Raw genomic sequence first — 16,177 nt, 5'->3', positions numbered from 1 at the left:
GCCAAGCGGTGTCTGGCGGCGTCGAGTGATGGCCAAGCGGTGTCTGGCGGCGTCGAGTGATGGCCAAGCGGTGTCTGGCGGCGTCGAGTGACACGCAGCAGACATTTATTTCCTAAGCAATCACAGACACGTAGACGGTAGAAAATATAAATAAAGTAAATTTTGAGAGTACAAATCTATAAGTTATCTGGATTTTTTAGATGCGGATTACTTATTCGCATTTGGATTTTTCGAACTACTATTCGCATCAGTAGAGTTTCTATCGATGTAAACTCCGACTATTTTTTAGTGTGATAAACTGACTTATCTCCTTGATTTAAAATTTAGTCAGTCATTTTTAAACAGGATGTAATTTTTGATGATTACTATAAAAAATATCTAGCATATATTTTAGTAGATCGTTTTTCGTAATTTGTGAAATTTATAGCAATTTCGCCATGACAAGTAAGTACCTACTGTTTTCATTATAAATGCCCTCGTTTAATAGACTATGAGTGCAAATAAACGTTGTTTCTTGCAACATATAATATTAATCCATGATGGAGACTGTGACTTGGTTCTTAGCTTTTGTAGCAGCCATTTCGGACGACAATAGCGTGTTTTCATATTTCCATAGACCAGATTTGCCATTAATATCAATTGTTTATAAATGTTATGATATAGCAAAGTACGCAAATAAAATACATATAGATATGAATGCATAGTAAAAAGTAAAATAAATGAAACACTGAGAGAATAGAAAGGTCGGAGATTTTGAAAATGTCAGAAGCGAAACTTATTAACATTTTATGCAAGAGATCAAAATAAAGTAATTTTCAGCCATTTATACAAACACCTGCTCCAAGGTATTCTGGTTAGTCACATCTCAAAATGTTCATAGTGTAAATATATGCGTATTTAAGTAATATGTGGGTATTTGGAATCACATCATTTTATGCGTGTATATCTGTTAGTAGCAATTCATTTCTGTTAGGCTCACTGTCGCAAGTGAGTAAGAATGTGTGCACGCCATGGTGGAAGCTTGTATTTGAGTCATTGAGTCCTTTCCGCCTCCTTCAGCCCAACTGTTGCGGGTGGGGAAGGGCGGACGTTTTTTTTTTTGTTTTTTTTTTCCTCGGTTCTTCTGTGCGCGGCCAGCTGGTTTAGTCTAGAGAAAACTAATAGTGTTGACCAGATTTTATAGGATTTTTTTAAGCACTGGCTTATTACTTTCATATAAATGTGTATTTTTTTTTTTTTTTAGGGTTTTGTAGTACTTACCAACAAAACAAACGCCCACGTGTTTGTGCCTTGTATAGGCATGCGCGACAACACAACTTGGGTTTTTATAAGCGAAAGTCTCGAGGTTGTCAGGAATCTACAGGCGCATGCGCAAGAGAAGGGATTGAGATAGTGGTATAAAAGGCAGGTCGAGTGAGAAGGTTGTGGTTGTTGTTGTCATTGGACGTGACAGTGACGCGTGCGTTAGCAGGTGATTAAGAGGCTGTTTTTTGTGTGTCAAGTCGCGCACCTCGGTGAAGATCATATAAGTCGTGCACCTAGGTGAAGGTGAAGGTCATAGGTTTAGAAGAATCTCATTGGTTGAAAATACTTTTAGTTAACACTTTCCTATGAAAACTTAATTGCTTTAGGAAATTAAATAATGAGGAGAGTTGAGATAAATCTAGGAAAGAGGGTTACTTAAAATTTTCTACATAAATTAAACCTTGTTTGCCTTTCTTTACCTGCTTTTTTTATTCAACAATTTTTAAATTCTCTTAAAGTGATAGCAATACAGTCTTTTAATGAATAGTAAACTACTTGAGTTTTTGTCTGCTGTTCAGTTTCCTACGCAATTTCAGTCCTGATGCCTTTATTGGGGTAGAAATTATAAATGAAAAATAAATCTTGAGAGTAAAAATAGGGGTTATCTTATCTCAATTTTTGAGATGAGGATCAATTATTCGCATTATCTCAATTCTTCGGACTGCTCTTATCATCTTAAGTGTTATTTTAACGTTTCCATGTAATTGTACGACTTTCACGTGTGTCTTGCCGAACTCTGGAGTTTTTTGTGCCGGAGTTTGCAATAGTTCTGTCGAACTCTGGAATCTGCACGAATTTCGAACGGAACCTTTTAACTTAATTAATGAGGATAGCATGAGTAATAGTCTCGAGTTACAACATAATCACGTTGACGTTAAGCAACGTTGAACCAGGTCAGTACTAAACGGGTGACCATTTGGGACTTCCAGGTGCTGTATGTGTTCTCCATTTATTTCGGCGTTGTTTCCAATCGTCCTGCACTTCTCCTCGCAACTGGATTCAAGCAATGCCGATTCAGATGTGTGGTTGAGGATTGCGCAACCCTTGTCACACAATAACACGCGCAGCTGCTCCTACAGGAGATAACCATTGTCTTTCGCGACTTAACGGAGGGATCGAATTGTATCTTGTGTCGCTCGCACTCACAATTGAACTTTCAACCTCCAGAAGAGTGTAACTTATAACTGAACTTACTAAGAGTTTTGATCTACTGCGTTAGAAACAGTAATCCGAAGAATCCAAATAATACGAATAGACGCTATCTACGTCTCTAAATATCTAACATGGTTGGACAATGATTAGGCTAATGCTTCACCCTTGTTACAACTCCTGAAACACTGTTACATATAGACTAGCGGAAGTGCTTCTTAAACTTTGATCTTCTGCACCTAAGCTTACATTAAAAATAAATATGCATTAAATAATGATTATATAAGAATTGATTATTTTTCAGTTTTATCGTTATGATCGATATTGATTTGGTTTTATTTGTTTTGCAACATATGAGTTATATTCGTGTTATATAATACCAAACCAGGTATTTTTTTTTTTGGAGTGAACAAGTGAAGCATGCATGCTCCTCCGTGAGTTCAGTGAACGAGGCATAAAAAATGACTAATTCAGCATTTGACCCCCCCCTTTTAGCCCCAAAAATTCTCAGGGGAGTCAAATCTTGGTGAAAAATGAACAAACGATGCCGTTTTAGGCCTTAATATATGTAAATTTGAGTTCTGCGTCATGCAAAAAAAAAGAAAAAAAAAGAAAAAAAAACGGAAATGGCTAAGTACACGCATTTATCCCCAAAAGTTCCGAAGGCCTTAACATATTTAAATTTGAGTTTAGCACCATGCAAAACTAAATAACCATACGCAGAAAATTTTGGACACATATGATAAAATAGTCCCAAAAATGTAATGTTTTTATTAGTCCTAAAAGAGCCCCTGGGGCACACCCAAAAGTTATCGCGAAGTATAGACAAACAAAATTATATAGAAATCAGTTAGAACTTTTCAGAAAGTTTCATAGAAATCCTAGGCATTCAAAAGTGTCAGTTTTAGCCATTTTAACACGAAAGACACCCCTAGGGGGGTGCAACCGGAGTTTTCCCGGAAGATCCGTTCTGTAACTTTTTTTTACTCGTATCATATTTAATGTTGGTGCAAAATTACAAAAAAATTCAAGGCGTAGTTATTGAGAAAAGTGCGGACAGACGACCGGACGCACGGACACGGGTGAATTTACAGGTCCACCCTCCTTTTGTCGGGAGATAAAAAAAGAAGTTTTTATGCATCAAGTTGATATATTTTTAAACATTTATTCATGTGGTTTGGTTGTCTTATTTTTTGGCATATCAATCCATTTGGGGTTATTTAATGCCAAATCCGGCAATTTTGAGAAAAAATGTTTTTGTTTTAAGTTTTTTTTTATATTTCCAAATATTAATTTTATTTTTATTTTATGTGATTGTTTTGGGCATTGCAGAAAATGGATTTTTTCCAAACAAAAAAAAACAAAACAATAACACCAATTTTGGTACATTTTAAGTCAAGAAACCTATAGCTTCATAAATATTGTCTAGGAAATAAATGGAACGCTATATTAAAAACCAAGCAATTATCAAATGAGATTTAAACCCTGAAAGATTGTATAAAATTAAGCTGAACGTGAAGGCGTTATCTGTATTTTATAGCCCACTGAACAGAAAAAAAAACAACAATTCTTTGTCTTTTTAACCTGCTTACGGCGTTTATAAGCACCATGTAGGAATCCCTCTGCTTTGATAGAAAATGGAAAATAAAAAAAACAAGAAAGCATATCAATTACGTAGCTTGATTTAACCAAAACGATTTATTTTTATGTTTATTCTTTTCAGTCGTTTAGAATGAGAATGCTAAAATGGCAATACATCTGTTTCCGACGTTACTTTTAGGTATTTGGAATTTTTAATGGGGTTTTAAAAGGTCTGAGAACTAACATCTACAAGAACTCAAGTGCTGGCTTCAAATCTATGCTTTTTTGGATCTTTTACTGTGATGTCGCGACTCGAACAAATTAGGTTTATGTTTATATATCTAATCACATATTTTTTTTAGTAAATATTATTTTTATACATACAGGCATTAGTGCTTCAGTTTTACGTAATCATTTACACATTTATATAAAGTGATAATCACTACTAATCGAGAGATTCGAACCCAGTTAAAGTCATCCTCGAGTTTGTAGGCTTGAATCTTAACTGACGACTAGCATATATAACAAAATGAAAGTTATTTTAGTGGTTGGGGTCTAACATAGGATCTCCATGCATATAAAGTTCTCTTGCGAGATTTAAAAGTTGGATCTAAATAGCATGTAATCTGACACATAGAAGATTAATTATAGCTGTTGTAGTCTAGTTTATTATGTTTTGTTGTAGTATGCATATCTGATTTCCGATCGGGAGCCCGTCTTTAAGCGTAAGGATTGCCCACCACGGCAAACTGTTGAGTCCAATGGGTAGGAGAGAAACAAAGAGTAGGAGGAAAATTTGTTTTATTTGTTAGCATTGCAGAACATGTTTCGCTATTACAAAGCGAGATAGACAAAATGGTGCATTTAAGATCAGGAAGCCGACAACTTCAGGAGGCTTGATTTTCCTAGGAATAGCCATCTCATAATGCCGAGTGTCCTGCAAGAGAACATCACATACCATTTGAAAGAGTCATACCACTTCCTTGGTATGACTCTACCACGGAGTGAACCACAACCTTCAATCTTGTTAACCAACACCTTAACTATAATATCAAATGGATCGTGTATAAAGTGATACAGTTCTATGTTATATGCCTACGATAGGATATCTTTCATAGAATATAAAATAGACGGCTGGTTCATAAGGTTTTTTTTTTTTTGAATGAATATTTGATCTAGTCCGTTTCTCTCGGCCGAGGACAATATATTATCTGGATGATGTTTTCTTTGCCAAATGGAATTTTTGCACAAGTATTTACTTATATAATTTTACAAAAGAAAAAAAAACACGATAAAGATAACTGTCTGGCCTGTGTAAGCATCATTGTATCATCTCAGAAATACCATCCGATTTTATATTATCCAATTTGATGGAGTTCTCGTGTCCATTTTAAACACAAATAACAAAATTACTTTCCAAGAAAAACAAACAAGTTCTACAACTCGCTTTTTCCATTTACGCCAAGTTTAACCACTTCGTCCCATTTTTTTTTTTTATATCTTGCACATTTTTCTTTTTTATTTCACCATTTTACAAATTCCTTCTATTACGATTCCATGTTCATAACGTAACGAACGCAAGCGATAAGTGCTAAGTAATCTTCGAATGGCTGGAAATGTCCATGGGAACCGCTTTTCCGCTATAAGTAAACTCAGCGATCTTAAGTTTAATTTTAGCACATGCTGTTTAGAAACTGATCGATCGATGACGTCACATAACAATGCAATAAATGTGCGCGTGTCGCATATTACGCATTAGGATACATGCAGTATAAGGACTGCGTTATCGTCTGAATCGTCAGGGCGGTTTACGAAAAAAGACGGAAGTGCCGAAATATTGAACTCTTAAATACTAAAATCATTAAAAGATACATCGGTTTTCTATCAAATTGACAAGAAAGTTCTTGGAGTTTTTAACTTTTTAATTCATACTAAACTCGGTGCCCGGCGTTGCCCGGGTGTTTGGAGGTATGTTGAGCAAGAAAAAAATTGGTAGTATGGTAGCAAGCAGGCAGGCTGTAACCCGTACCGCGAAGGAGGAAAAGAACATGAAAAAAAGTGACATCTTTGCCGTTGCATCCATCGCCAAACCGGAAGTGGCGAAGGTTTTAATAAAGGCTAGTCAATCGAGAAGAGGATGACTTTCGAAAATATCGGCCAAAAATCGACCCCCCTTGCAGAAAAGTGTCCAGTTGAGGATGAAGGAATGTTTTTAGCCAATTTTTCAATATTTGTCGTCCGAAGGGTCGAGCTTCAAAACGATACAAATCTCGTGAAAATCTGTCACCTTTGTCGAAAGTTCTAGGCAGGCATACATACATACATGCATTTAAACACAGGTGATATTTATATTATAGATGGGCATATTTCGACCCCAGCAAACATTTATTTATCGAAATAAGCACCATCAGATTCTGCACACCTTTTGCCAACACAAACCAAATGTACTTATTCCATTAATGTAAAAATCTTGCATTGTGTTGACATCGCTTGGATTTTTAATACATCTCTCACGCAGAAAGTTGAGATGATTGAAAAGTGGTATTCGGTAGATGATAGATCTGGAGTGTATGGTGGTTGAGGCAGAGTTTCGTAGTCCAATTTGTTCAACTTCTACTCGATGAGGTCGGACATTGTCCTGGGGGAGATGGGGCCTTTTCTGTTGATTAATACTGGGCGTTGTCGAGGTTTCCGATGCATTTCATCCATCTGTTAACAGTACTTTTCTGCTTTAATGGTTTCGCTTGCACTAAAAACTGTAAAGGATGAGACCGGTCGCAGACCACCAAACAGTTAACATGAACTTTTGGTGCAACTCTGACTTCGGGAAAAGTGTCGTGGAGCTTCATTTTTTTTGCGTCTGACCACGGAGCTGAGTGTCGCTGGTTGTTAGAAGAACCCACTTTTAGTCGCAAGTCAAAACCCGGTCGAGAAACGGGTCGTTCTCGTTGCATAAGAGAAGGGAAGACGGTACTTCATTACGGCGTTTCTTTTGATTGTTGTTCGATTCGTGAGGCGCTCATCTAAGATTGTTGTGTCATTCCAATCTCTCAAGTGGTTGAAAAGCACCGTATACGTTAAATCTAATTCAGAAGCAAGTTTTTGAACAGTTGTGCGAGGATTGGCTTCGACTTGTAATTTATCCGATGGCCGATTATTGTGCTTATCATGTTTAAGTCTGTCGTTACAGACACGGAAGTTCTTAAATCACAATTGCGTTGTGCGTTCAGTAGTGGTTCTTGGGCCAAACGCTTCGGTGATATCGCGAGCTGTTTCAGCAGAATATCGGCCTAGCTTGAATTGAAATAAGAAAATTGTACGAATTTGGTTTTGTCCCTCTTGTATTCAATGTTCTTTAAAGACAATTGTTTTAAAACGATTGTAATTGAAACGATTAGATAGAGCGAAGAACGCTCTTTAAAAAGACATGTAAAGTATTATAACGAAAATTAATTTGAAACTAAAAGTAAAAATTCCGCAAGAAATTTCTAGTTAACCTAATACCATTGATTTATTTAAATAAAAAAAATCAAAATTTTAATCTAGAATTGAATAAGACTCGTAAAGAAAATTGTAAAAAATCACTAAAAAAATCAAATTTGTTATCAATTGTTTTTTGTTATTCACAAAATAAATATTTATTAATGAAACTTAAAATTCTTAATTTGAATTTTCTTAAAGTTTACTTGAAATTATCTGATAATTATTCAAGAACATTGTTTTCAGTTGAATTAGCTTCTTACTAACAGAAATCATATTTTTTCATTCAAAAAAAAAAAAAAAAAATTCCAGGCGCCTATGCGAAAAAAAAATCACAAAGCATTCAGTTATCTTTCAGTTATTTCTGTAAACCTCCATAACGATTCCGGAGATAGGACGGTTCTAATCTATTTATCTATAAAGTTGAGGGTTCTTTTCACTCTGACATTGATATTAAAAGCCTACTTTTTTCTATTTAAAAATTATTAAGACAAATTTAGTCTGTCATTGATAAGCGAGCAACTACATGAAGATAAACTAATTTGCATATTACTTTGACAAACGACCGTTTAGTAATTCTTTATTTTTAGCGTCTTATTAGATGATGTTTCCTTTCACTGTTAAGCTGAATTCTATTTGTGCATAGTTTTTACATTCTGCATAATTGCGTAGAATTTAAAATGAAAACGTTCTAGCACACGAAAATACACACACATATGTATGTATATATATATATATATATATATATATATATATATATATATATATATATATATATATGTGTGTGTGTGTGTGCATATATATGTATATGCGTGTATGTGTATATATTTGTGTACGCTGGTCAGTGTGCATGCGAAAAGTCTCTACACACTCCTCTCTGAATATTTGGTCTACAAAGGTGAAATTTGATCTATAGAGTGTCTGAACCTGTAGTACACGTTCGATTTGATTGGGTTTTTTTTTTGTTTTTTTAGCCAGTAAACATTGTTAAGAGGACAAAATTGAAAAAAAAACTAGTGAATTCTGGCAGGAGTATTTGACTAAACATATTAACATGCATGGATCTGCATTCATAAGCTAACCAACGTAAATTTTAACTGTTTATATACGTGTGGGTGTAGTTTAGAGGCTACGAATTGAGGCTAGAGGATTGTATGCTTTGGTTTCAATTCCAACTAATGACACTTAAGTCATTTTTTTTTATATATATCACTCTTATTTATTAGGTGCAATAAATTGCTAGTACTGGATAACTATCAGGGCTATGATAATAACATATTTTCATTGTTTGGATTCTCGAGTATGTATCTGACACAGACACAGTTCATCAATCGAGAACCACATCACTATATTTAAAAGCATATATCTTATAGACTTCGTAGCTTAGTGGGGGATGCTACCGCTCCAGAAGATATCTCACTACTGATGCAATTCTCTATCTTTATAAAAGCCAAGTACGTTCAAGGATAGAGTACTGCTGCCACATCTGGGCAGGAGCTGCTAAAAACAGCCTATCCTGCCTTGACAGAGTACAAAATAGACTTCGTGGTTTAGTGGGGGGTGCCCTTTTCTCTTCCCTGCAACCTCTCTCACACAGAAGAGATGTTGCGAGCCTGTCTTTGTTTTATCGTTATTTCTATGGTAGGCGCTCGTCTGAGCTCCAATCTCTGCTCCCCATCGCCAATCTTTCATCAAAAACACCCGTCTAGCTGAAACCACTGTCAATAATTTTCCCCACTATTTATCTGTGCCTAAATCAAAACTTAGACTCCATGAATAAAGCTTTTTTTCTTAGAAGTGCACGCCTGTGGAACTCTCTTCCGTTTGCCTGTTTCCCACCTGACTACAACTTAGATGTCTTCAAGTCCAACATAAACAAGTTCCTGATAAACGGCCCACTTAAGTAAGACACTTTATTAAATCTCCATTACTAACGATTACTGCGATATTATCCCATTGATTACTGTACACGCAATAACCCTTATCCCCGAGTGGCTTCCGGGCCTTGATAAGTGGTGACTATCATGTAAAAAGAAAATATCAACAGATACACATTCGAGTCAAAACAATGAAAAGACTGTTGTCCTAACCCTAATAATTACCCATATTAGTAATAATCGATGGAGATTTTTTATATTTGAATCCTTCAGATTACTGCTCTTATCTTGAATGTTATATTCACAACGTATCGACCGATGTATCTTTCTACGTTTTTTTTCTCTTTAACTCTAGAATCTTTGTCAACCTTGGCAAGATATACGGAATCATTTAGCGATTACCGGTTACAAGTCTAAATTAATTTATTATTGCATTGTTAGTATCGCCCGAAAACCGTTATTTAAAACTGAATATTTCTTAACATTTTTACTCGTTGCGATAGAGGTCAATACCATGAAACAATAAATGAATTTTATTTCAGTGACGTAAAAAAAATATTTCAGATTAATTAAATATATCCTTTCATACTTTTAGCAAAGCAAATATAATTTCATGAACATGACACGGCAAATTAACGCATTTGCTGTGGAAAGACAAGTAATATCTGGAAAACTTAACAATTAAGTGATTTGTTTTTCGTTAAAGATGTTTAATTCCTAACTAGCATGGGTACCCGGCGTTGTCTGGGTTGATATGAAGTTCCGTTTGAAACACACCTGCTATACTAATCATTTTCATCGTGGGTTACGTGGATACCCCGACCATAAATTTCAAAAATAAAAGAACGGATAAAAACACGTAACTGTAATCGCCCCCCCCCAAAAGAAGTATCTGATAGACTTTCCACCAGATATTTCGGCAGAATGGATCACTGTCCTAAGAAATCTCACGATTTTGTGAACCTAAAAGAATAACGTTTATAAACATTAATGCGTGCGTTTATTTTTAATTTTGGTAAATGTGTAGTTTAGCGGCGTAAATTATTTGCCAGACAAAAAAAATAAAAAATAAAAACTGTTTATTTTTATATAAAACAAATTGTTAGACCAAAGGCTGAAATAAAACCAGAAAAAAGTTCATTTTTATTTTATCATTTATATTTATTATTCGAGACCGTTATATTGCTTTTAAAATTTGGCCTTTCTAAGGTTTGGCAGATTGGCCTTTTTAAGCTTTCATGAACTATGTTTTTGGCCGCCATGTTTTTTTTTTTTTGTAATGAAAGAGCGTAAAAAAGGTTTAATTTGGCCTTAAAAAGCCAATCTGTCAAACCTAAAAAAGGCCAAATTTTAAACGTGTAATACGTGCACACTTAGTCTAATAATAAATGATAAAAAAAACATTTTTTTTTGTTTTATTTCAGCCTTTGGATCACATGTTTTATCTAAAAATAAATAGTTTGTATAAAATTTTTGTCTGACAAATAATTTACGCCGATAAACTACACATTTACCTTGAAATTTTGTAAGGGAACTTTTTTTACTGGATTTTTTTTGTAAATAAAGGAAATTTTCGATTTTTTTTTTTTTTTAGGGGAGGGGCTTTTCGATTTGCTTTTTATATGTCGTTTTATGTTTCTAATGTAATATCCCCCCCCCAATTGAATTTGTCATATTTGAGGTTTGTTTTGTTTATTAAATTGTTAGGTGAAAGTAGAGAATGGTCTCATAAAATTAAAAAAAAATAATTAAATTTATCGTTATTTTATGTTCCCAATGTGTATTTGTCAGATTTTGCCCTCCCCCTCAATCGCCAAACTTGAAAAAATGCTAGAGGTAGATGTCTCGTTGAACACTTGGTGGCCAACATGTGGGTGCTCATTTTACGTTAAATTTATATATAAAAGTGATACCCCACTCTTACATCTTTTTTTTTTCAAAATTTCTTCTCTCATAATGTTTCTTCTCTCATAATGTCAAATGTATTAGGCTGAAAAATGTAGATCTCCATTTTATTTTAGGAGTTAAAGTTCACCACTAAAAAAATGGAGATGGTAACCCAGCGGCGTTTAACCGGTAAACGCCCCTGGGTCACGCCGTATAAAATTACCTTTTTAATTAGAAAATTAAGTTTGTAATCGATGAAATTAACGCGAAAAAAGTGTAAATTGTGGAATTTTGAGTGGGGAGCAGTAGATCTTTATTTTGTAAGGTATTAAACGACGCTCCCTTTAAGGAACAACTGAAACAAACACATTTTTTTGTGAATATTTAGAAAAAAAAGAGAAGAAAAAAGCCAAATATTTTTCTATCTACACGGTATTATTTTTCCAGCTAGAAACTTAATGACATTTGCTGAACGTTTGTTTTTATGGATAGCATCTGGGGGCAAATAACTCTAAAAACGTAATAAAAATGTCGCTGGTGGAAATATTAATTCTAAAATAAATTAAATATATTATCAATATAATTGTTGTTTAAAATTCATTAAATAACAATTTTAAATGGGATACTTTAAAATAATTATCTCGTTAAAAATATTAACTAAGATACCATTATTTAGTAAAATCGATTTTTCTTAATATCATATGCAAATAAGGTGATCTCTTAATTCTATATATCGAAAACAATGACAGATTAAAGTAAGACACGTTTTGTATATATTAGTCAAATTGTAAACAAACAGAAAGGACTACGAATGTGTGTCTATATATATATATATATAGAGAGAGAGAGAGAGAGAGAGAAAGAGAGAGAGATTATACCTAAAAAATATGCAAAGAACGCAATTGTTGCTTTAGAAAAACATTTAAAAAGTTGAATGGTTTTCTACTTAACAATTTGTTTTTTATTTATTATTTATTTATTTATTTTTTTGCATTTATACGCTATTTTAGATCTTCCAACAAGTAGATAGTTTTAGAATCTCTTTAAGTATTTTTATTTGTATTTCTCTTGCATTTCCTTCACCAGGTATATTCTCTGGGTAATTTTCTTTTTAATCTTTTTTTCACTAGTAACGATGATCTTATAATTACTGGAATGATGATCTTATAATTACTGGAATGATGTCGATTTCAATTTCTCCATTTTGTTCTATATCGTTGCACGGTTTAACCACTTTATTCTCTCATTTATTGCGGACTATTATCCTCATCTTTTAGGTGTTGTTTCCGGACGTTTCGGCCAATTATCCCTCTGGCCTTCGTCAGGTGGTTGCCTGAAGATAGCGATTTCAATCCTACCAAAGCCGGCCAGAGGTTTAGTTGGCCAAAGACATGGTGATACGATGACAACTACGGAAGGCAGTAATTGCTGAGGATACAGTTAGGAGATTCGGAGTTTCTATCTCGTCGTAGTAACCACCTGACGAAGGCCAGAGGAATAGTTGGCTGAAACGCCGTGAAAAACAACTAAAAAAGATGATAATGGTCCGCAATAAAATAAATTAATAAATAATAATCATCTTAGTAAGCATTTTACTTAATTTAATAATATAAACTCTGTTTCTACGTTTCTAGCTGTAGGGATTGCAGTCATAGTAAATGATGAATAAATTATTTCCAAGTGTTCTCTCTAGTATACGTTCCCAGGACTTGTTTCTACGTTCGATATTCGACTTTTTCTAGATGTATATATTATTTTAATTGGTTATTTACTCTAGATAACAATGCAATATTATATTATTTTAATTGGAATTCATTATTGAGATGAGTATTGTTTATATTAATTTATTTATTGCGGACTATTATTCTCATCTTTCTTAGATGCTGTTTCACGACGTTTCGGCCAACTATTCCTCTGGCCTTCGTCAGAGGAATAGTTGGGCTTCAAGGCCCGTGGCGCAGTTGATAGAGACGTTGAACCTCTACGGTTCCAGGTGAGAATTGTCTGAAGATAGTGGTTTCAATTCTACCCAAAGCCGGCTAGAGGCTTGCTTTGGCAAAAAAAGTTGTGAGACGACAACAACTAGGGAAGGCAGTGAATGCAGTCAGGAGATTCAGAGTTCCTATCCGTCGCGGTTACCATATCATTTTTTCTAGATGGTTCAGTAAAAATATTTACACAACCCATTGTGTCGCATTCAATTCTATGTTTTTAAGGTGAACATCTCATGAGTATGTGACTAAAAATGCAGACTCTGTGAACAAAGAGACGAAACAATAAACATATAAGTGAATGCAACACACTCACCCCCAAAAGAATATAAGAATAGACATAATAGCAAAACCTTTCTCTACTTCTGCGTAGCAAAACGTGCACTTGTCACTGCTTAGATCACTCATCTTCTTAAAAGTATTGATTATCAAGCCTTGATCTTGGCCAGCCATAATTATCCTCATTTTATCATAGTGGAGGTGTCCTCTTTTTAGCCAGTCTATATGTTACATGATAAGGGCTGTCCCCTTTTCATGTAAGTATAAAAATGGAGAATTTAGTTTAAAATGAAAATGAAAGAGCATAGGCGAAATTCGAACCTCGTAATCTAGTTTAGAAATAGATTACGTGTGAGAATTTAAAAATGTAAAACAAACATTTGTTTAGAAATAGATACATATTTCCAGAAAAGAATGTGAGCTGTCAAGTTTATTATGAAATTTTAAATTGAAAGAATGCAGCTTATAAGATAATGTTTTAACATATTGAATATAGATTAAAATTCCTTTTGTAGAAATAGGAAAAGTTTGGACACGTATGTCCAGGAAACGTGAAAGAATACACATGTTTTAACATGTGTATGACGTCACGGAAAATAGAAAGTTCTAGAATAGAGAAAAACTTTAGTGAGAGTTAGTCAGTCAGTGAAGAGACTCAGTCAGACGTCTGGAAGCTAGTCGTCACTTCAAGAAAAAATGTGAGACTTTGAATTCTTGGTGATGAAACACGGCCGTGTGAAGAATAAACCAACAAGTGTTTTTGTAAAGCTCGTCTTATGTCTTATGTTTCTTATACAAAGGTAAAGTCCAATTGTATTATATATTTGTGTTATATGTATTTACATACACGTCTCAACATCACAATGTCCAAACTGTCTGAACACTATATCCCTTCACTTTAAGAGCTTTCTCCTTCTTCCATCAGCAAGATCTAAGAAAGAACATTTATCTAAGTCTCTTCCAACATATCTCTCTAAAACTCATCTTTTAATAAAACTCTCAATGAAACCCCTATGTATCTTATATAATCCTGGGTGAATTTATCCAGAAAATACTTGGCATGCTGTTAGGTGATCCATTCTTCTAGTTTTCTGCAATTAAATGTCCTGGTGTATTTTTGATGACTAATTAGGTCTATTTCGCTGTCAGATTTCTTTTGGGTTTCGGTCTCTTTTGTAATATAATTTTGTCCAAAGTATATGGTCAGATTTGTGATGGGGGTTGTTCAGCTCGCTAATTTGTCTTCATCCTGATTTGACCATCTTAAACTTTAGGTTATGTCACCTTATCAGATATCGCCCAGTGTTCCCAACATATTTTATGTCATTTGTTCTAGTTGAGGATGGGGCATCCTACCGGATGACATTAATCCACTCTCACGCATTCTAACAGAGGGATCTTTTAAAGATTCTAACCGTCCCTTAAAGTGTAATTCTTTGTATCTCTCTTGCAATTGGTTCATGGATTCGATTGCTCATATGATTACTGGAATGGTGGAAATGTGTATTCAGTAAAATATGCGTAATCAAATAATAATAATAAAAAAAACAGCTGAAATTACTTTGGATCCCGGGCAGCGTCTGCAATATGCAACTAGTGATATATAACCCAGCGATTGTTCGAAATGAATGGTTTTAAATATTTGTTAGTGTGTGTGTTTTTTTGTAGTACAAATTCTATTAAATTATTTTTTTAATGTGATGTTCTTTGAGACAAACCAGAGCGAACATTAATGAACTCTCGGCTAATAAATATCTGTTGTTTATCGACTAATTTAAACGTATAACGAGTTGAACCGCGCTGACGATATTGTATTTTTTATTTTTTTATTTTTTATTTTTATTTTTTTGCTTTTTAATGTAAGCATTATGACACTTTGTATTACTTCTGGCCTTTTGGTCAAGATCAAAGTGTAGTATCTGTTCTTCAGATGCTGCACTTCTATTTCTTGTTCTCTTTCGGTGGAGGAGAGATCCTTCACAACTGAGACAATTTTTATTTTTGTACCTTTTCTCGACGTTAAAAAACGACCCTGGTGTCTAACTCTGTCCCGTGGGGAGGCATAGTAAATAGGTACTTCACAAAAACAAATGAATGAAATAATTTCACTTAAAAATGTTTTTCTCTTCTCCATAGACAGCATTCTAACGTCTGGCCAAGTGCCATAAATACCAATAAAATGCACGCAAACACAATAAATGACATTTCATTTAATAAAGAAATACACTTGTAATTGTCATTATGCGTGCAAGAATTACTATCAAAGTAGTTACAGATGGAAATTTTGTTCAGTTTAATTCTGGCGATTCGAAATTCTCTTCATCCTCGTATAAAATACCTACCAATCGTATAGCGAAGTGACATTCACCCTCGGCGGTTGAATCGGCTGTTCACAAGCATATGAGTCGGGCCTACTTGCGGTGAAAAGCGAACCCGTGACCTTTTGATTGCAAATCAAGTCTACGAATGAACTACATCCATCTTACCCCAAAGTGACGATTTTGTTTCGCCCAACGCCCCCCCCCCCAAAAAAAACAAAAAAAAACACGATAAGTCAGTAGGTGCCGGTTGAAATACATTGCTTTGATAACGCGTGTCGATTTGGCGAGATTGTTCGGTGTTGGTCAG

The 16,177-nt window shown here is 34.5% G+C and overlaps 1 protein-coding gene and 1 pseudogene across 2 annotated transcripts in view; both read left to right on the top strand.

Moving 5' to 3' along the window:
* Window positions 1-16,177, top strand: part of LOC145291945 (uncharacterized) — a 1,383,621-nt gene that overhangs the window by 840,502 nt on the left and 526,942 nt on the right. The gene's annotated exons all lie outside the window — the stretch shown is intronic.
* LOC145292570 (U2 spliceosomal RNA) lies at window positions 15,430-15,582 on the top strand (annotated as a pseudogene).

This window comes from Euprymna scolopes, chromosome 13, assembly GCF_053919585.1.
Source record: "Euprymna scolopes isolate OS-2025 chromosome 13, ASM5391958v1, whole genome shotgun sequence".
In the NCBI taxonomy this organism is placed as follows: Eukaryota; Metazoa; Mollusca; class Cephalopoda; order Sepiida; family Sepiolidae; genus Euprymna; species Euprymna scolopes.
The sequence above is the reverse complement of the archived record's forward strand: the minus strand, read 5'-3'. Positions and strand labels throughout refer to the sequence as shown.